This window comes from Mirounga leonina, unplaced genomic scaffold (assembly GCF_011800145.1).
Source record: "Mirounga leonina isolate KUSES-001 unplaced genomic scaffold, KU_Mleo_1.0 Mir_150, whole genome shotgun sequence".
In the NCBI taxonomy this organism is placed as follows: domain Eukaryota; kingdom Metazoa; phylum Chordata; class Mammalia; order Carnivora; family Phocidae; genus Mirounga; species Mirounga leonina.
The window spans coordinates 25,534,143-25,551,336 of NW_023270374.1; the positions used below are offsets into that span (position 1 = coordinate 25,534,143).

The window sequence follows — 17,194 nt, forward strand, 5'->3', positions numbered from 1 at the left end:
AAAAAAAAATCATCGGGGCGCCTGGGTGGCTCAGTTGGTTGGGCGACTGCCTTCGGCTCAGGTCATGATCCTGGGGTCCCGGGATCGAGTGCCGCATTGGGCTCCCTGCTCGGCGGGGAGTCTGCTTCTCCCTCTGACCCTCCTCCCTCTCATTCTCTCTGTCTCAAATAAATAATTAAAAAAAAACAAAACATCACTCAGGATAAGTGATACAGCCTACCATTTGGGTAGGACTCATCTGCAGCGTACAGATAACACTGCTAATTTTTGGTTTTATTTTTTAATGAAATTATGTCCTGAAGCCTTAGTATACAGCATGAACATTGGGATGAGTGAGTTTGGTGTGGTTTTGTCAGTTACATAGTTTTCTGAGTATTACCTTCTAAAATTTTCTTTGCAAAGATTTGTTTTGTACCTGTGCTCAGTATTGTAAATCAGGTTCCTTTTTTTTTTTTTTAATTTGGGGGGGGCATGTTTTGTTTTAATCCATAGGAACCAGAGGTGTTAGCCTGTGTTTTACAACTCACATTTGATAGTGGCACAAACAGCTGTCACACTGAATAATTGTCAAGTCATTATGAGGGTTTCTGTTGCTCACTAATCTGTAGGTATAAATCTGGATTTTTAACCAGATGTGATTGGTAAAAATTAGTTATTGGGAGAGTTTATGCTGTGTAGGCCATCTGTTGCCTCTGCTCAAACAGAATGAAAAGTTAGCCTAAAAATTTGTAAGCCAGTGAACTAAGATGTATGTTAAGAGGGTCGTCAAGTCTCTAGAGGAGACATCCTTGGATTTGGTTGCAGAAGCAGTAGTGTATGTGGATATACTCTTTATCTGATGGACAGGATTCTTTGTTTTTACCTGATTCTGCACAGTGGCCTTAACCTGTTGTTGTTTTTTTTTAAGATTTTATTTATTTATTTGACAGAGAGAGACACAGCAAGAGAGAGGGAACACAAGCAGGGGGAGTGGGAGAGGGAGAAGCAGGCTTCCCGCTGAGCAGGGAGTCTGATGCGGGGCTCGATCCCAGGACCTGGGATCATGACCTGAGCCGAAGGCAGACGCTTAACAACTGAGCCACCCAGGCGCCCCGGCCATCAACCTGTTTTATCATCTAATACAATATGATTTCTTTTTATAAAGATTTTTATTTATTTATTTATTAGATAGACAGCGAGAGAGGGAACACAAGCAGGGGGAGTGGCAGAGAGAGAGGGAGAGGCAGGCTCCCCACCGAGCAGGGAGCCCAGTTCGGGACTCCATCCCAGGACCCTCGGGATCATGACCTGAGCTGAAGGCATACACTTAACGACTGAGCCACCCAGGCGCCCCAATATAATATGATTTGATTGTTTTTATAAGATTCAGCTAAATCTTGCCTTTTTTGTGTGTCTCCACTTCCAGTCTACTTGAGGTCCCCTCTTTTAATTCTTATCACCTAGCTGTACCATCAACTCCTTGAGGGTTGGAATTAAAGCTTCATGTTTGTGTTCCATGCACTTAGTACAGTGCTTGGGACATGTTAGTCTTTCAGTAATGATTGATAAAATGAGTCATCATGGCAAGTTCTTGCTTTAAGAATGAGAGCACTATGTTTTATTAAAACCAACTCTTGGGGCACCAGGGTGTCTCAGTCGGTTAAGTGTCCGACTCTTGATTTTGGCTCAAGTTTTGATCTCAGGTTCATGAAATCAAGCCCCATGTTGGGCTCCATGTTGGGTGTGGAGCCTACTTAAAAAAAGAAAAAAAAAAGAACCATACCAAAAAACCAATTTCTTAGTTTTTCCACATTCCCTTTCAGATTGCCCATGAATGTGTATGCTTTTTACATGTTATTTTGGTGAAGTTATTATCTCCTGATTTTTCACTGTATATTCTGTCAAGTCTTTTTCTATGTTGCTATATATTTATCTGTCATTATTTCAGTGGAGAAGTACACCCAGAATGTGCATTGTTTTAATCATGTAACATTTACAATTAGATTGTAAAATTTTTTTATGATTTGTAATTAGATTGTAGATTAATTAGATTGTGTTGCCATCTACCAGTCCTTTATATAAGAGCACTGTGGTATTAATTTGAGGAATCTGTTTGAGTTTTGCCATTACTGTAAAGTTGTTCTAGCCACATGGTAATGGGCCTTTTCCCAGGGCCACAGCCCAAACCCATTATCCGTTTCTGGTCTCATTTTCTGAGTCTTTGGTTTTGTAGATTAAAGGTCTTCAACTGATTGGGGAGATAGTATTTTTATGAACCAATACTTTGAATATAATGTTTGATTAGGTTTGGGGTGTGTCTTCTTTCTGAGTTCAGTATGTTTATATGAAAGGTCTTAGTATTTTATATTAAGTAAATTGTATTAGGAAATATCTTAAAATCATTCTGAAAAGGATAAAATTACAAGTGAGAGTGAATTATTTGTTGAATTAAAATAATAAATAATAGGGGCGCCTGGGTGGCTCAGTCATTAAGCGTCTGCCTTTGGCTTGGGTCATGATCCTGGGGTCCTGGGATCGAGCCCCACATTGGGCTCCCTCCTCCGCGGGAAGCCTGCTTCTCTCTCTCCCACTCCCCTGCTTGTGTTCCCTCTCTTGCTGTGTCTCTCTCTGTCAAATAAATAAAATCTTAAAAAATAATAATAATAGAGGGATGTTGGTTAAATAAGTCCTAAGTCACCTTGTTTGGATTTAGATGGTGACCATTTCCCCAGTTGTATTTCTTCTTCAGGGAGTGCTATTATAGTATGCATTCATTTTCAGTACTTTTACTACCAGGGGACAACTGTCTCAGAATGCTAGAAACATTTTCCTGTACCCCGTCTTCTCCCAACTGTACCATGCATTTAATTATGGACTTGCTCTCTATTTTCTTTCTTGATTGCATAGTCTTATCTTTGTCATTAGGTTTAAGTGACCTTTTTGGTTTAGATTTTTCCCTCAGCTGATTCGGTAAACTCTAGATAGCTTTTACAGCTGGCTTCTTCGTAGGTGAAGTAGAGGTTATAATAGTGGATGATGGTGGGGGTCGTATGTTTCATGAAATGGTTTGCAGTTTAGAACAGTATTATTAACTTTATTTCCTGATGACAAAACAAGTTGGAGAGAGAGGCAGACTTAACTGCTTATTTTACATAGATAGTGAACCACTGTTTTAGATGTTCTTGTTTGTTTTTTTTTTTAGATTATTTATTTATTTGACAGAGAGGGAGAGAGAGACACAGCGAGAGAGGGAACACAAGCAGGGGAAGTGGCAGAGGGATAAGCAGGCTTCCCTCGGAGCAGGGAGCCTGATGCGGGGCTCGATCCCAGGACCCTGGGATCATAACCTGAGCCGAAGGCACCTGCTTAACCGACTGAGCCACCTAGGTGCCCCTAGATGTTCTTATTTGTTTAAACATACACTGTATACCAAAAAATGGTATCTTTTAAATTCATGGTGCGATTTCAACAGGTTAACTGACATGCCTTTGGTCATACAACCAAGTTCCTGGGATTGTATCCTAGGGCCGTAGGTTTAAATTAAGAGCATGTTTTTACCTTACATATTCCTCTCAGGTGGAGTAGGACTGGGGTTCTAGGGCTTCTGACTTCCAAATTTTGGTTTTTCTGTCATGCGTCCTATTGCAAATAATCTGTGCCATTTTTCCTGACCCTAACTACTTGTTGAAATTTTGGTTTCAAAAATGAGGTCACTGTAACTAGATCATACTGCTTCTGTGTGACTAAATACTTACATGTTAGGAATGCTTGGCAGCCCAGTGGATGTCTTAAATTCTCCTGTAGAAAAGGAAATTTAGTGAGAGAGCAAATGAGCATATTTTATAAGCAGTGTTCCAAAAGGATTCGAGAAAATTGGTATTTACCTATTATTCCCACATCTTCAACTCCATTTTTGTGTTCCTTTCCATACTGTGACCATATGTATCTATTTTTAATAAATAATTGTAATTACACTGTATATATCATTTTTGTAGGAGGCCTCCCCCCCACCGTTTTGTACTGTATGCATTTTCCCCAAGTGTTGAATGATTTTCATAATTATAATTTTTAATGCCTTTACAGTTCACATTGATGTCAAGTTCCACCATTTATTTTTTTATTTTTTTATTTTTTTTAAAGATTTTATTTATTTATTTGAGAGAGAGAGAATGAGAGAGAGCACATGAGAGGGGGGAGGGTCAGAGGGAGAAGCAGGCTCCCTGCCGAGCAGGGAGCCCGATGCGGGACTCGATCCCGGGACTCCAGGATCATGACCTGAGCCGAAGGCAGTCGCTTAACCGACTGAGCCACCCAGGCGCCCCAAGTTCCACCATTTAATTAACCATTCCTCTGTGGTATAAATTGGTTTTTCCCTTGAGTTTTTTTCTAAGGACAAATTCCCAGGAGTGAGGTCACACAAAGTGTATGAAACGTTTTTCTGGCAGAGAAATCGTTTTTTAACCATGCTAATTGAATGTCAATACTTAAACATATATTTATTTCTGTGCCTTTTTGTCCTAGTACATTAGTAATCGGATACTGTAACTAATGGAAAGTAACAAGCATATAGGTAAAGCCTTACAGTTTGAATTGGAAATACATCATTATTTTCTCCCAAAATTCACTATCCCATTTTGTTATGCGAGTGGCAGAGTGATGGAGGATTGCCTTAGGGAATGTTGAGAAATTGATATTAAAACCTTGGCCATGGTAAATTCAAAGTAAACTTTAGGAGGAAAGCTTATCTATAGAAGAAAAGCATGAATACTCTTTGTGGTTAGCTATTGAAATATGAGTTTAATCCTTTTGTTCTTTGTTGCACACCAGTCTCAATTTGATACTTGCCCCACTCCCCTAAAAAGGCAGCTAATTAATGTGTATGATACTTTATGTTGCAAAAGGAATGCGAATACATGCTCATGTAATCCTATTAGTGTTGCAATTAATATCCTTTTACCCCTTATTTTAAAGATGAGTAAACAGAGATTGCTGTTAATGTTGCTTCTTTAACCAAAACAGTGGAACTTACTCATCTTATCCTCTCTGAAGGTTTTAAGCAGAGATGGGATTCATGAAAGCCATTCATATTCTATAACACATTCTTGAATTGAGTATGAGTTACAAATAGATAAAATCTTAAGATCCTTCACAGTCAGGAGTTTCTAAATAATAAAAAGTACTTTGTGGAGCGTGGAAGGCCAAGGGCACTTATAATAGAGAAGTAAAGACAGAAAAGCAGCTCTGAATCAGGAAAGAGTCCTGTGATCCTACAGAGGTATATATTTTGACTGTTAATTTTTTTTCCGTGGAGGATTCATAATTTGGGCATAGAAATTCAGGATTGTCCTAGTTTGAAACTGGGAACTGGATTGCTAGCTTTTTAGAGTTATATAGTAGAGTCTCTAAGAATTGTCTTTACCTAAATCTAAAGTTTACTACTTAAATGTAATATTCTTTGCCTTTGTTAATTGAAATTAGTTTTAATTATATTGCCTTAGGTAGACCCGTATGGAAAACATCCTGAATGTTTCCAAGACCAAAAGTTAAATCATTTTACATGTACCTAATTTTAACTTATGTCTGGGCTGTTTTGGCATTTAAAGCCATTAATCTTTTTTTTTTTTTTTTTAAAGATTTTATTTATTTATTTATTTATTTTTTAAAGATTTTTTTATTTATTTATCTGAGAGAGAGAATGAGACAGAGAGAGCATGAGAGGGTCAGAGGGAGAAGCAGACTCCCTGCCGAGCAGGGAGTAAAGATTTTATTTATTTATTTGCGAGAGAGAATGAGAGATAGAGAGCACGAGAGGGAGGAGGGTCAGAGGGAGAAGCAGACTCCCCGCTGAGCAGGGAGCCCGATGCAGGACTCGATGCAGGACTCGATCCCGGGACTCCAGAATCATGACCCGAGCCGAAGGCAGTTGCTTAACCGACTGAGCCACCCAGGCGCCCCTAAAGCCATTAATCTTAACTTAATGATTTCTGTCCCAAGGCGAATGAGAGGCAGATGCTCACATCTGGACCATTTATTCTAAACATTGTTTCATTCACATAGTTTAAATTGCATTAGAAATTCTGATAGTGATGATGTCGTGAATTTAGAGTGAATCATTGGGTCTTCCCATTGAAACGGGAAGATTGAAACTTCCAACTTAATGTTGACATATAGACTTAAATATTATTTTTGTAGGTGTCTGTGTTTTAACTTTAAGTGTTAATTAAAATGATAAACTTTAGGGGCGCCTGGGTGGCTCAGTTGGTTAGGCGACTCCCTTCGGCTCAGGTCATGATCCTGGAGTCCTTGGATCGAGTCCCACATCGGGCTCCCTGCTCGGCAGGGAGTCTGCTTCTCCCTCTGACCCTCCTCCCTCTCATGCTTTCTGTCTCTCATTCTCTGTCTCGCAAATAAATAAAATCTAAAAATAAATAAATAAATAAATAAATAAATAAATAAATAAATAAATAAATAAAAAAAATGATAAACTTTAGAAGAAAAAGTGAATATTTTGAAGTATTTTCTGTAATCAGAATAGAAAGTTAGGTGCAAATGGGATGCCTGGGTGGCTCATTCGGTCAAGCATCCAACACTTGATCTCAGCTCAGGTCTTGATCTCAGGGTCATGAGTTCAAGCCCCATGCTGGGCTCCGTGCTAGGTGTGGAGCCTACTTTAAAAAAAAAAAATCTGGTGCAAATAAACAAATGTATATATATATTTTTTAAACCAAGAAAGTACCATTGCTATTCAGTTTATCATGATACTTCTTTCTTCTTTCATTTTTGGCTTCTTCAAAAGACTTAAACAGGGATGCCTGGGTGGCTCAGTCAGTTAAGTGGTTGCATTCGGCCCAGGTCATGATCCCACGAATCCCACGGGCTCTGTGCTCAGCAGGGAGCCTGCTTCTCCCTCTCTCTCCCTCTGCTTGTGCTCTCTCTGTCAAATAAATAAAATCTTAAAAAAAAAAAAAAAAGACTTAAGCAGCATTATCTTTTCCTTTATTCCTTGGTTTGTTATAAAGAACAATACTGTATTTAAGAGTTAACACAGCCTAATCAAATAAGATGATCCCATAATGCAGGGATGGTTCAACATTAAGGAGCTGAAAGGAGGAAAAAACAATAATTTTTATAAGTAGATCCCTTCCCCTCATAAAAAAGCTTTTGATTAAACTGAAGACCTATTTTTATTTTTAAAAATTTTTTAAAGATTTTATTTATTTATTTGACAGAGAGAGACACAGTGAGAGAGGGAACACAAGAAGGGGGAGTGGTAGAGGGAGAAGCAGGCTTCCCGTGGAGCAGGGAGCCCGACGTGGGGCTCGATCCCAGGACCCTGGGACCATGACCTGAGCCGAAGGCAGACGCTTAATGACTGAGCCACCCAGGCGCCCCTGAAGACCTATTTTTAATAAAAACAAAAAGTTAGTTTCTGATAGATGAAAAATTCAAGGGTGTGTAAATGGAAAACATATGGTTTAAATTAGAGCTGAAACTTAAAGATGGTGAAACTCAGTACAGGATAGTTTAGGGCTGTGGGAAATGCACAAATGAGTGAATCTGACCTAGAGCTTTGCGGTTGGAAGTCCAGCCAGGCACAAAGAACACAAGGAGGCTGAGAAGACACCTACCTTGGTCTTTATCTGTTGTGGAGATAATATCTGCTATCACTTCTCCCAGATTCATTGTAATAAAGCACCTCAGTTACATATGCGTATGCATCTTACATTCCTCAAAGATTGAGGCCCTTAAAATGATTAGTTAATTGGAATTCTCTTTTTAGGTTACATTCTGAAAAGGAAGAATAAACCAAAACTACCCTTAATTGTTCAGTCTTAATTGTGTGAGGTCATCATTGTCCAGATTTCCCTTGAAATGACAAAAAGATGAATTTGTTCATATGGCTTGCACTCTGTTCTAGGTTATTCTATTTTTTATTTTATTTGATTGTGAACAGTAACCTGGCAGCTGGACAGTATTGACTGCGTGTTATATGCAAGAAACAGACTTTCAGGAGGAATGATTCCTACTGTCAAAGAGCCAGAAAAGTAGTAGAGCCTCAGTTTGAACGATCTGTCTGAATCCAGAGACCATGTTTTTTGTTATTACTATATCATATTCCTCTGTAAGAGCTGTTCATGTGAAATATAATGCAAACCACAAGTAGGGGCTACATATGTAAAATTTTCTTGTAGCTCTATTTAAAAAACAGGTGAAGTTACTTTAATAATATATATTATTATTTTATGTCTAAAATACCATTTCAGGGGCACCTGGGTGGCTCAGGTCATGATCTCCAGGTCATGGGATTGAGCCCTGTGTCGGGAATCCCAGCTCAGGAGGGAGTCTGCTTCTCCCTCTCCCTCTGCCTCTCCCCGTGCTGTGCTCTCTCTCTCTCTCTCTCTGATATGAATAAATAGTCTTGAAAAAAATAATAATAAAATATAATTTCAGGGGCGCCTCGGTGGCTCATTCAGTTGGGTGTCTGACTTCGCCTCAGGTCATGATCCCAGGGTCCTGAGATCGAGTTCCTTATCAGGCTCCCTGCTCAGCGGGGAGTCTGCTTCTCCCTCTCCCTCTGCCCCTCCCCCCCACTTGTGTTTCTCTCAAGTAAATCTTTTAAAAAATAAAATACCATTTCAACATAATAAGCATTCTTTAAACAATTGATATTTTATATTCCTTTTTTTTAGTACTAAATCTTGAAACTGCATTATTTTACCTAAAGCCTATCTCAATCTAGACTAGCCACATTTCAAGTGCTCATTAGCCACCTGTGGCTAATGGCCACTATATTGAGCAGTGTCGCTCTGTATTATGAAATCCTATGCAAAAATCTATACTTAAAAAGTGTGAATTTATGTTAATTTGTGTAATTTTATGGAAAGTATCTTTGTAGTGCACATGGATTTGCCAGAAGCTTTCTCTGAATAACCAGAATTAGGGAATATTTGTTGACATGACTTGGAGCACATCTGCTCGTAAACTCAAAAATGTCTATAATGTCTAAGTAGTTAAACCATCAAACCCTCAGCTAGTTTTTGTTATTCCTTTAAAGTCCATGTTTCCCCAGAAAGAGGGTTTAATAAGTAAATGATTAGAAACTAGACTGAATCAAACACATAGACCTTCTTCTTCTTCTTTTTTTTCTTCTTCTTGGCATCTTATGCTTGTGTGCAGCAGGAGTATGTATTTTGGTGGGTTTGCACAACCACTTGTCTTTTGATTACTCTTGATAAGACCGTTTTCTTCAAATATTTGACAATGAATGTTAAGACCCCAGGAGAAAGAACTATTAGTGACCATTGCCCAGAACCACTTCTTAGTTACCTAGCAGTGGCATGTTCTGTCTTTGCAGTAAGGCAAACCCCTCAGTGCCCAGGGGTTCTTAAAAGAACCTGGGTGTCAGCCATTCAGGGAGGATGTCGAGAAGCTTCCCATTTGGAAGAGAGCTTGATCTTTGCTCTTTGGTACTCCTGAGTCTGCAGTTCTGTTTTTGTAGTTATCTACCCTAAGGCTGAAACTAACAGGCTTGATGGTTATTCTTCAGAGTGGAGGAACATTTGAACCAGTTATTCAGATATTAAGGGGATGTGGAACTAAGTTGGAACCCTAGCATTGGCAAGCTTTTTGTAAAGTTTGAAGAATAACTGTGTACAGAAAAGAGTAACTATGTACATCCAAGTTAAGTCAGTATGGTAATGTATTCTAGAAAAACAGCTTTTTTTTTTTTTTTAAGTCACAGTTACCTTGGTGGTTACCTTATCCATATTAGAAAGATAGGGCTGGGCACATATGTCTTTGCATTGAACAAACATTTTTACTTAAATATAAGTAAAATAGCAAAAAATAAATATTAAAATAGCAAAAGTTAACAGCCTTTAGTATTTAATATTTTCAGTCTGAAAGAGTAACAGCTGTGTGTGTATATATAACTATATGTGTGTGTGTATGTATATGTATGTGGGGGAGATGGATCTAGGTAAATATAGCATCTTTGGGATGGAAAGGCCTATTGAGAGAGTTAATATGAACAAAAGATTTGGTGTCTGTGATATTCCCCAGCAATTTAAAAACATAGATACTCAGCTTCTTTAGAGTTAGCAGGATTAATTGCTTCATGATTTATATAACATTGTACTGTCTTTATTGTATGTGTGTTGATGTGTTAGTAGTACGTGTATTTTTTTTTTTAATGCGTTAAAGTGGGTTTTTATTGTTCATAGATCACGACTGAGCCACCCAGGTGCCCCTTGAGGGGTGATTTTTAAGTAGTACTGATGGAACCATATAATTTTATCTTCATACTTTGTCTGCCTATTGTCAAGTAAAATTGTATGAAGTTTTGAGATTACTGGGACAGTCTGTGGCCTTGAGTTAGAGTAAGCATAATTTGCTTATACTTGTGATATTAATATTAACATCATCCTTCAACAGAACTACATAGCATAATTACCTTTTATGTCTTTTTTTCCCTTGTTCATCAACTAACAGTTGTTATCAAACTACTATTCTTGAGCTTGTAATGTCCTAGACATGGTGACAGATGATGAAAGTAGGACTAACAAATTGGAACAACAGTGTTGGGGAAGATTTAAATGTATCTACAAAAAGGAGAAGGAAGGTGTTCTGGGAAGTGGAGGTGGTATGATCAGAGAATGACCGTGACTTATTGGGCACCCACCTAATTGGGATGTAGAACTGTTCATGAGAACGGTTGTGGCCAGTATTGGAGTGAGACAACTGAGAACCATGAAGGCCACTCTAAGGAACAAAAGATAGAGGGATTCTTGGGGCGCCTGGTGGCTCAGTCATTAAGCATCTGCCTTTGGCTCAGGTCATGATCCCAGGGTCCTGGGATCGAGCCCCGCATCGGGCTCGCTGCTCCGCGGTTAGCCTGCTTCTCCCTCTCCCACTCGCCCTGCTTGTGTTCCCTCTCTCACTGTGTCTTTCTCTGTCAAATAAATAAATAAAATCTTTTTTTTTTTTTTTTAAAGAGGGATTCTTGATGAAATGGCTGCTGGTAGGATAGTGCATAATAGTTTGAATCCCAGAAAGAGTCCAGTTAGAGAGATGAGGGACTAATCTAAGGCGGTGGCTCTGAGAAAAGAAAAGGGGTTGAGGATGAGTCTGAGGAGGTAGAAATGACTAGTCTGTACTGACTCATAGAAAATGGGTAGGTGTGAGAGGTGCCTGTATGGCTCAGTCAGTTAAGTGTCCAACTCTTGATTTCAGCTCAGGTCATGATCTCAGGGTTGGGAGATTGAGCCTTGTGTCGGTGTCAGTGCTGGGCAGGGAGCCTGCTTAAGATTCTCAGTCTCTCCTTCTGTGCCCCCACTCTTTAAAAAAAAAAAAAGGAAAATGGGGGTGAGAGAAAAGATAATTCACATCCAGCCAAACTTTGGAGCATGTGCCACTTTTGATTATTGTGATTCAGTGTTGCCTACTCTAGGTGCTGAGGGTATTTTAAAGAAACAGACAAGGCCTTTATTTCCCCAAAGATGGGCATCAGTCATGCAACCAAGTACTTGTTCTTTCTCTTTATTGCATTTATTATCATTGTACCCGTCAAGCAAGGACATGGGATAGTCTGGTAGGGAGAATGAAGAGCAACTTCAGTTAGGGAAGCTGACCCTGAGAAAGTGACATTTGTCTTGACTTCTGAGTGATAAGGACTCAGCCATGCAACAACTTGGGGGAAACCAATTCTAGGCTAAAGGAATAGCCTGAGTTAAGGCCCTGAAGTGGGAGTTTTGGTGTATTTAGAAGTAAAAAGGAGGTCAGCATACCTAATGCAGAGTGAAGACAGGACAGCTAGGATATGAGATTGGAAAGATAGGCATGGGCTAGGTCACCAGTTCTCAAATTAGTTAGTTTCAGGATCTCTTTGCACACTTAAGATTTTTTTTTTTTTTAAGATTTTATTTATTTGACAGAGAGAGACACAGTGAGAGAGGGAACACTAGCAGGGAGTGGGAGAGGGAGAAGCAGGCTTCCCACTGAGCAGGGAGCCCGATGCAGGGCCCGATCCCAGGACCCTGGGATCACGACCTAGGCCCAAGGCAGGCGCCTAATGAGGCTGCCCCAGAATTTTTCTTAAAGGTATTTATTTGTCAGAGAGAGAGAGAGCACAAGCAGGAGGAGCTGCAGAGGCAGAGGGAGAAGCAAAGGAGCCCAATGTGGGACTTGATCCCAGGACCCTGGGATCATGACCTGAGCCTAAGGCAGACGCTTAACCGATTGAGCCACCCAGGCGTCCCTTCTTTGACTGCCTTAATAGAAGATAACTGGATTCTTAATTGCTTTTGCATGGAGTCTCTTTATCATTCATTGTGTAGTCCCTGGAAAAGGCCACTGTACACTCACGAAAGAGTAAGAGTAAAGAAATCAGACAACCTCCTATTATAAAAATTGTCCCTACACACACACCCACACATACCCCAAAGGGTCCAGAATCCCCAAGAGTTCCCAGACCACACTTTGAGAACTGCTGAATAGATCATTGCATTTTAAGCCAAAGTAGAGTTTGTGTTTTATTGTAAGAGCATTTGGAAGCCATGAGAGTAGATGAAATAGATCTGTAAATGATCTACTTGAGGATTTTTTTTTTTTTTTAGATTTTATTTATTTATTCATGAGAGACAGAGAGACAGAGAGAGGCAGAGGGAGAAGCAGGCTCCCAAGGAGCAGGGAGCCCGATGCGGGACTCGATCCCAGGACCCTGGGATCATGACCTGAGCCGAAGGCAGACGCCCAACCATCTGAGCCACCCAGGCGCCCTACTTGAGGATTTTTAAATTTTTCAAAATCTTTTATTTTTAAAAAAATTTTTAGGTAAGGGGCGCCTGGGCGGCTCAGTCGGTTAAGCGACTGCCTTCGGCTCAGGTCATGATCCTGGAGTCCCGGGATGGAGTCCCGCTTTGGGCTCCCTGCTCGGCAGGGAGTCTGCTTCTCCCTCTGACCCTCCTCCCTCTCGTGCTCTCTTTCTCTCATTCTCTCTCTCAAATAAATAAAATCTTAAAAAAAAAAATTTTTTTTTTAAGGTAAGTTCTATGCCCAGCGTGGGTCTTCAACTTGTGACCCTGAAATCAAGAGCCCATGCTTTGTTGAGCCAACCAGGCACCCCTCCTTGAGGTTCTTACTTCAGCACTTTGGCTGCTACGTGCAGAATGGCTTGGAAAGGACAAAAGCAAAAGCAGGGTGAATAGTCAGGCAGTTGTAGTAGTACAGGTGAGACATGACAGTGGCTTGAGCTAACGTGGAATAGTGGAGATGGGATGAGTGAGTTACAGTGATGTATTTTAGAGTTGACCTGTCAGGCTTTACTGATGGATTATTCTAGAAGGTTCTGTGCTCCAGAGAAATTGTAGCCCAGATGGATCAGGAGATGGAACCAGAGAGACTGGGCTTTGAATCTTAGGAAAGCCATTAACTAGCTGTGTGAGAAATTTTTATCATTTTTCCTTGTCTCCAGTAAAACATGTAAGAAGGATTTTATTTAACCAGGACTACAGTTGGCTTATCCTCTGACAGTCTCCGATCTCTGGAGTTACCCGATTTGGGCTACATGTGTTTGGCCAGAACAATAATGCTACACATTATTCAGAGGCTGATATTCAGTAGATTTAGATTGTGGTAGGGCTAACCTCCATGGGAAGGCAAGATGCTAATGAAATGTAGTTTTAAGTCATTTTTGTTCATGTGAGAAATATTAACTTGGTGGAGACTTGAAACAGATGGTGTGCAGTTGGAGTAGATAACTATATTATTCCAAATAAACATTTGCTGGAGCTTGGAAGCAAAAATCCATATTTCACTTTTCCCTATTTACATTATCAAGTCAGCTGTGTTGCTGCTGCTTTTAACTTGCATTAAGGTTATCCACAGGGTCTTGATGTTGGCAGGCAATTACAACATATCTGTAAATATTAAAGTCATTAGCATTGGGGGAGTCCCGTTAGATACTTTCAACATACAGTGGCATAATGATTGCTAATACATTACTGATGGATACCTAATTATCTCCTGTTTCAATAGTGTAACAGAGCACTTTTTCACTGGTTACTTTATGGGCTTCCACATCTCTCTTTCCTTCATGTTACAGAGGAGGAAAGCAGGACTCTGGAGTGACTTGTCCAAGGTCCCACAGCTGATAAATTGGTAGAACAATCAGGATTCAAAGTTGTATCTTCCAGGTTTTGTTCCAGCTTTCTTTCCTCTCCGTCTGAGGCATCATGAAAGCAGTTGTGTCCAATAGTGAACTCATAATCTCCCCCTTCTAGTATACGCTCCCTCTAGTGGCCTCTGTTTTGGTCAGTTGTCTTATCTTCCACATCTAATCAACCAACAAGTCCTATTTATTCTAACTCTAAATACTTTTGAAATTCCACCCCCCTTCCCATTTCTGTTGCTACTACAATCTCAGGCCACAATTTTCTCTCACTGTAACAACCATGGAAATAGTTTCTTCCTGCATTATGATCTTATAATTTTCCCCATTGCAGCCAGTGATCTTTCTTTTCTTAGGAAATATTTCAAGCTTGAAAAATAAGAAAAAAACACAGCATAGCAAATACTCATGTACCCACTCTTAGCTCTATCAAAATTTAGTGATTTGTCTTTTATTTTGCTTCAGATCTTTCAAAGAATTAAAACATTAGAACTACAATTTCTAACTGCCCGATTTAATTAATTTTCTTCCCTGTGGAGTAGTCATTATCCTGAGTTTGATGTTTATTATTCCCTTATTTTTAGAAAGATTTTACTATGTATAGTAGTAAACGTACCATATGTAGATTGATCCCTTATCATATGTAGATTTTTGTGGTTCTGGTATTAAGCTGTCCATCTTTTTCTTGCAACGTGTTCTTTTTACCCAATATTACTACATTGTTTTGGGATTTATCCTTTCAATACATACAGCTCTAGTTCACTTCTTTCAGTAGTACTATTTCATTTTTTAATATGCTGCAGTTTAATTGTGTGTTCTTTTGTTGCTGGACATTTAACATGTTAACTTTTGAACCTAAATTTTAGTATTTGCTCATCAAGTTACACTAAAAATCTTGCCGGCATGTAATAAGAATTGCATTGAATTTATATATTAAAATGAAGCGAAAATATATACAGTCTTCCCATCCATAAGCGTGATAGATGTTTCTATATAAATCTCTTTTTATGTCTTACTTACATTCTTCATAAAGGTCTTATATATTTTGTGTTAGGCTTACTTCTAGATCATTTATAAATTTTTGTTGTAATTCATATCTTTTTGAAATTAGTGTTTGTTTGCCAGGATATAGGAATACAATTAATTTTTAAAATACTGAACTACCTTTTTTAAAATTTAATTTTGTTTTATTATGTTACGTTAGTCCCCATATAAAATACTGAACTTCTGTCTAGCAATCTTGCTGAACCTGCATAACCCAATAATTAATAGATAGTAGATTCTCTTCAGTTTTCTTTACAGAAAGTCATCTGTGTGTACAGAAGGACAATTTCATTTCTTCCTTTCGAATCCTTATAGTCATTATTTCTTCTTATTTCTTCTTAACTGTCCTGCTGCAATGGCTTAACTCTTGAATAAATGTTGAATAGAAGCATTGATTTATCTCCATTCTGAGCTGAAAGGTGTTGCTTGTAATAATGTTTCACCAATAAGTATGATATTTTATATGGGTTATTTGGAAGATACCCTTTATCAAGGAATTGATCTTCTATTTCTATTTTGTTCATATTCATGAGTGGAAATTGGGTCTTACCAAATGCTTTTTCTGTAATTATTGAGGTGATTTTAAAGGGTTTCTTTTAATCTGTTAGTACGGTGAATTATATTGGATTTCGAATTCATAAAATTAACCTTGCATTCTTGGATAAACTCACCTTGATTGTAATTATAAAAAAATTCATTGCTGTATTTGGTTTGCTAATTTTTCTCACCTTCATTGTGGTATAATTTAGGTAGAATAAAATTCACTCATTTCATGTATACAGTTTGAGTTTTAGCCATTGTATATAGTTGTGTTAGCATCATTACAATCAGGATATAGAATATTTCCATCACCATAAAAAGATTTATCATGCCCCCTAACATGCCCCTTTGTATTCCATTTCTTTCCATCAGTCGCAGACAGCCACTCATCTGCTTTTTGTCACTAATTTTGTCTCAAATTTTGTATAAATAGGATAATATGGTATGTAGTTTTGTTGTGTGTCTGGCATCTATCACTTAGCCTAATGCTTTTGACATTCATCCATATTGTTGGATATAAGTATTAGTAGTGTGTTCCTTTTTGTTGTGGCATTATAATTTGTGTTTCTTCGGTAACTAGTATGCTGAGCATCTTTTAATGTCCTTATCAGCCGTTTATAAATTTTCTTTTGGGAATTGTCTCTTTAAATGTCTCTTGCTCATTCTGTGTTGTTTGTTATTATCAAGTTATTAGGGTTATTTATATACTCTGCATGTCTCTGTGTCTGGGATCAGATGGCACTGGTAGAAGATAGAGAATAGAGAGATGCCTAGGGAGGAAATTAGCATCATCATGAAGCAAGTGATCCTTCACAGTTTGCTAGTCATCTTTGAGGTTCTTCTTTTAGGTCTGGTTTTTGGAAGAACATCAGATAACTAGCCTCATCTTTGCAACTCCTCAGCTAGCTCTGACTTCATGTTTTTTGTTTTCTATCTTTAAATGTTTTTTTTAAAAATAATTTTCTGTATGTATTTTCCTTCGAGGTCATAAGTATATTCTCTTATATCTAGTCTCTCTCTCTTTTTTTTTTTTTTAAGATTTTATTTATTTATTTGAGAGAGAGCGTGTGCGAAGCAGAGGGGGAGAGGGAGAAGCAGGCTCCCTGCTCAGAGGGGATCCTGATGTCAGGCTGGATCTCAGGACCCTGGGACTCTGGGATCATGACCCGAGCCAAAGGTAGACGCTTAACTGGCTGAGCCACGCAGGTGCCCCTCTTATATATCTAGCCTTTTTTTTTTTTTTTTAATTTTTTATAAAGGATTTTATTTATTTGAGAGAGAGAAAAAAAGCATAAGCAGGGGGGAGGGGAAGAGGGGAAGCAGGCTCCCCACTGAGCAGGGATCCCGACACAGGGCTCCACACAGGGCCTGATCCCAGGATCCCGGGATCATGACCTGAGCTGAAGGCAGACGCTTAACTGACTGAGCCACCTAGGCGTCCCTATATGTAGTCTTAGGAGAATA

At 38.9% G+C, this 17,194-nt stretch overlaps 1 protein-coding gene across 4 annotated transcripts in view; it reads left to right on the forward strand.

Moving 5' to 3' along the window:
* CBFA2T2 (CBFA2/RUNX1 partner transcriptional co-repressor 2) overlaps nucleotides 1-17,194 on the forward strand; it is a 151,416-nt gene that overhangs the window by 81,967 nt on the left and 52,255 nt on the right. The gene's annotated exons all lie outside the window — the stretch shown is intronic.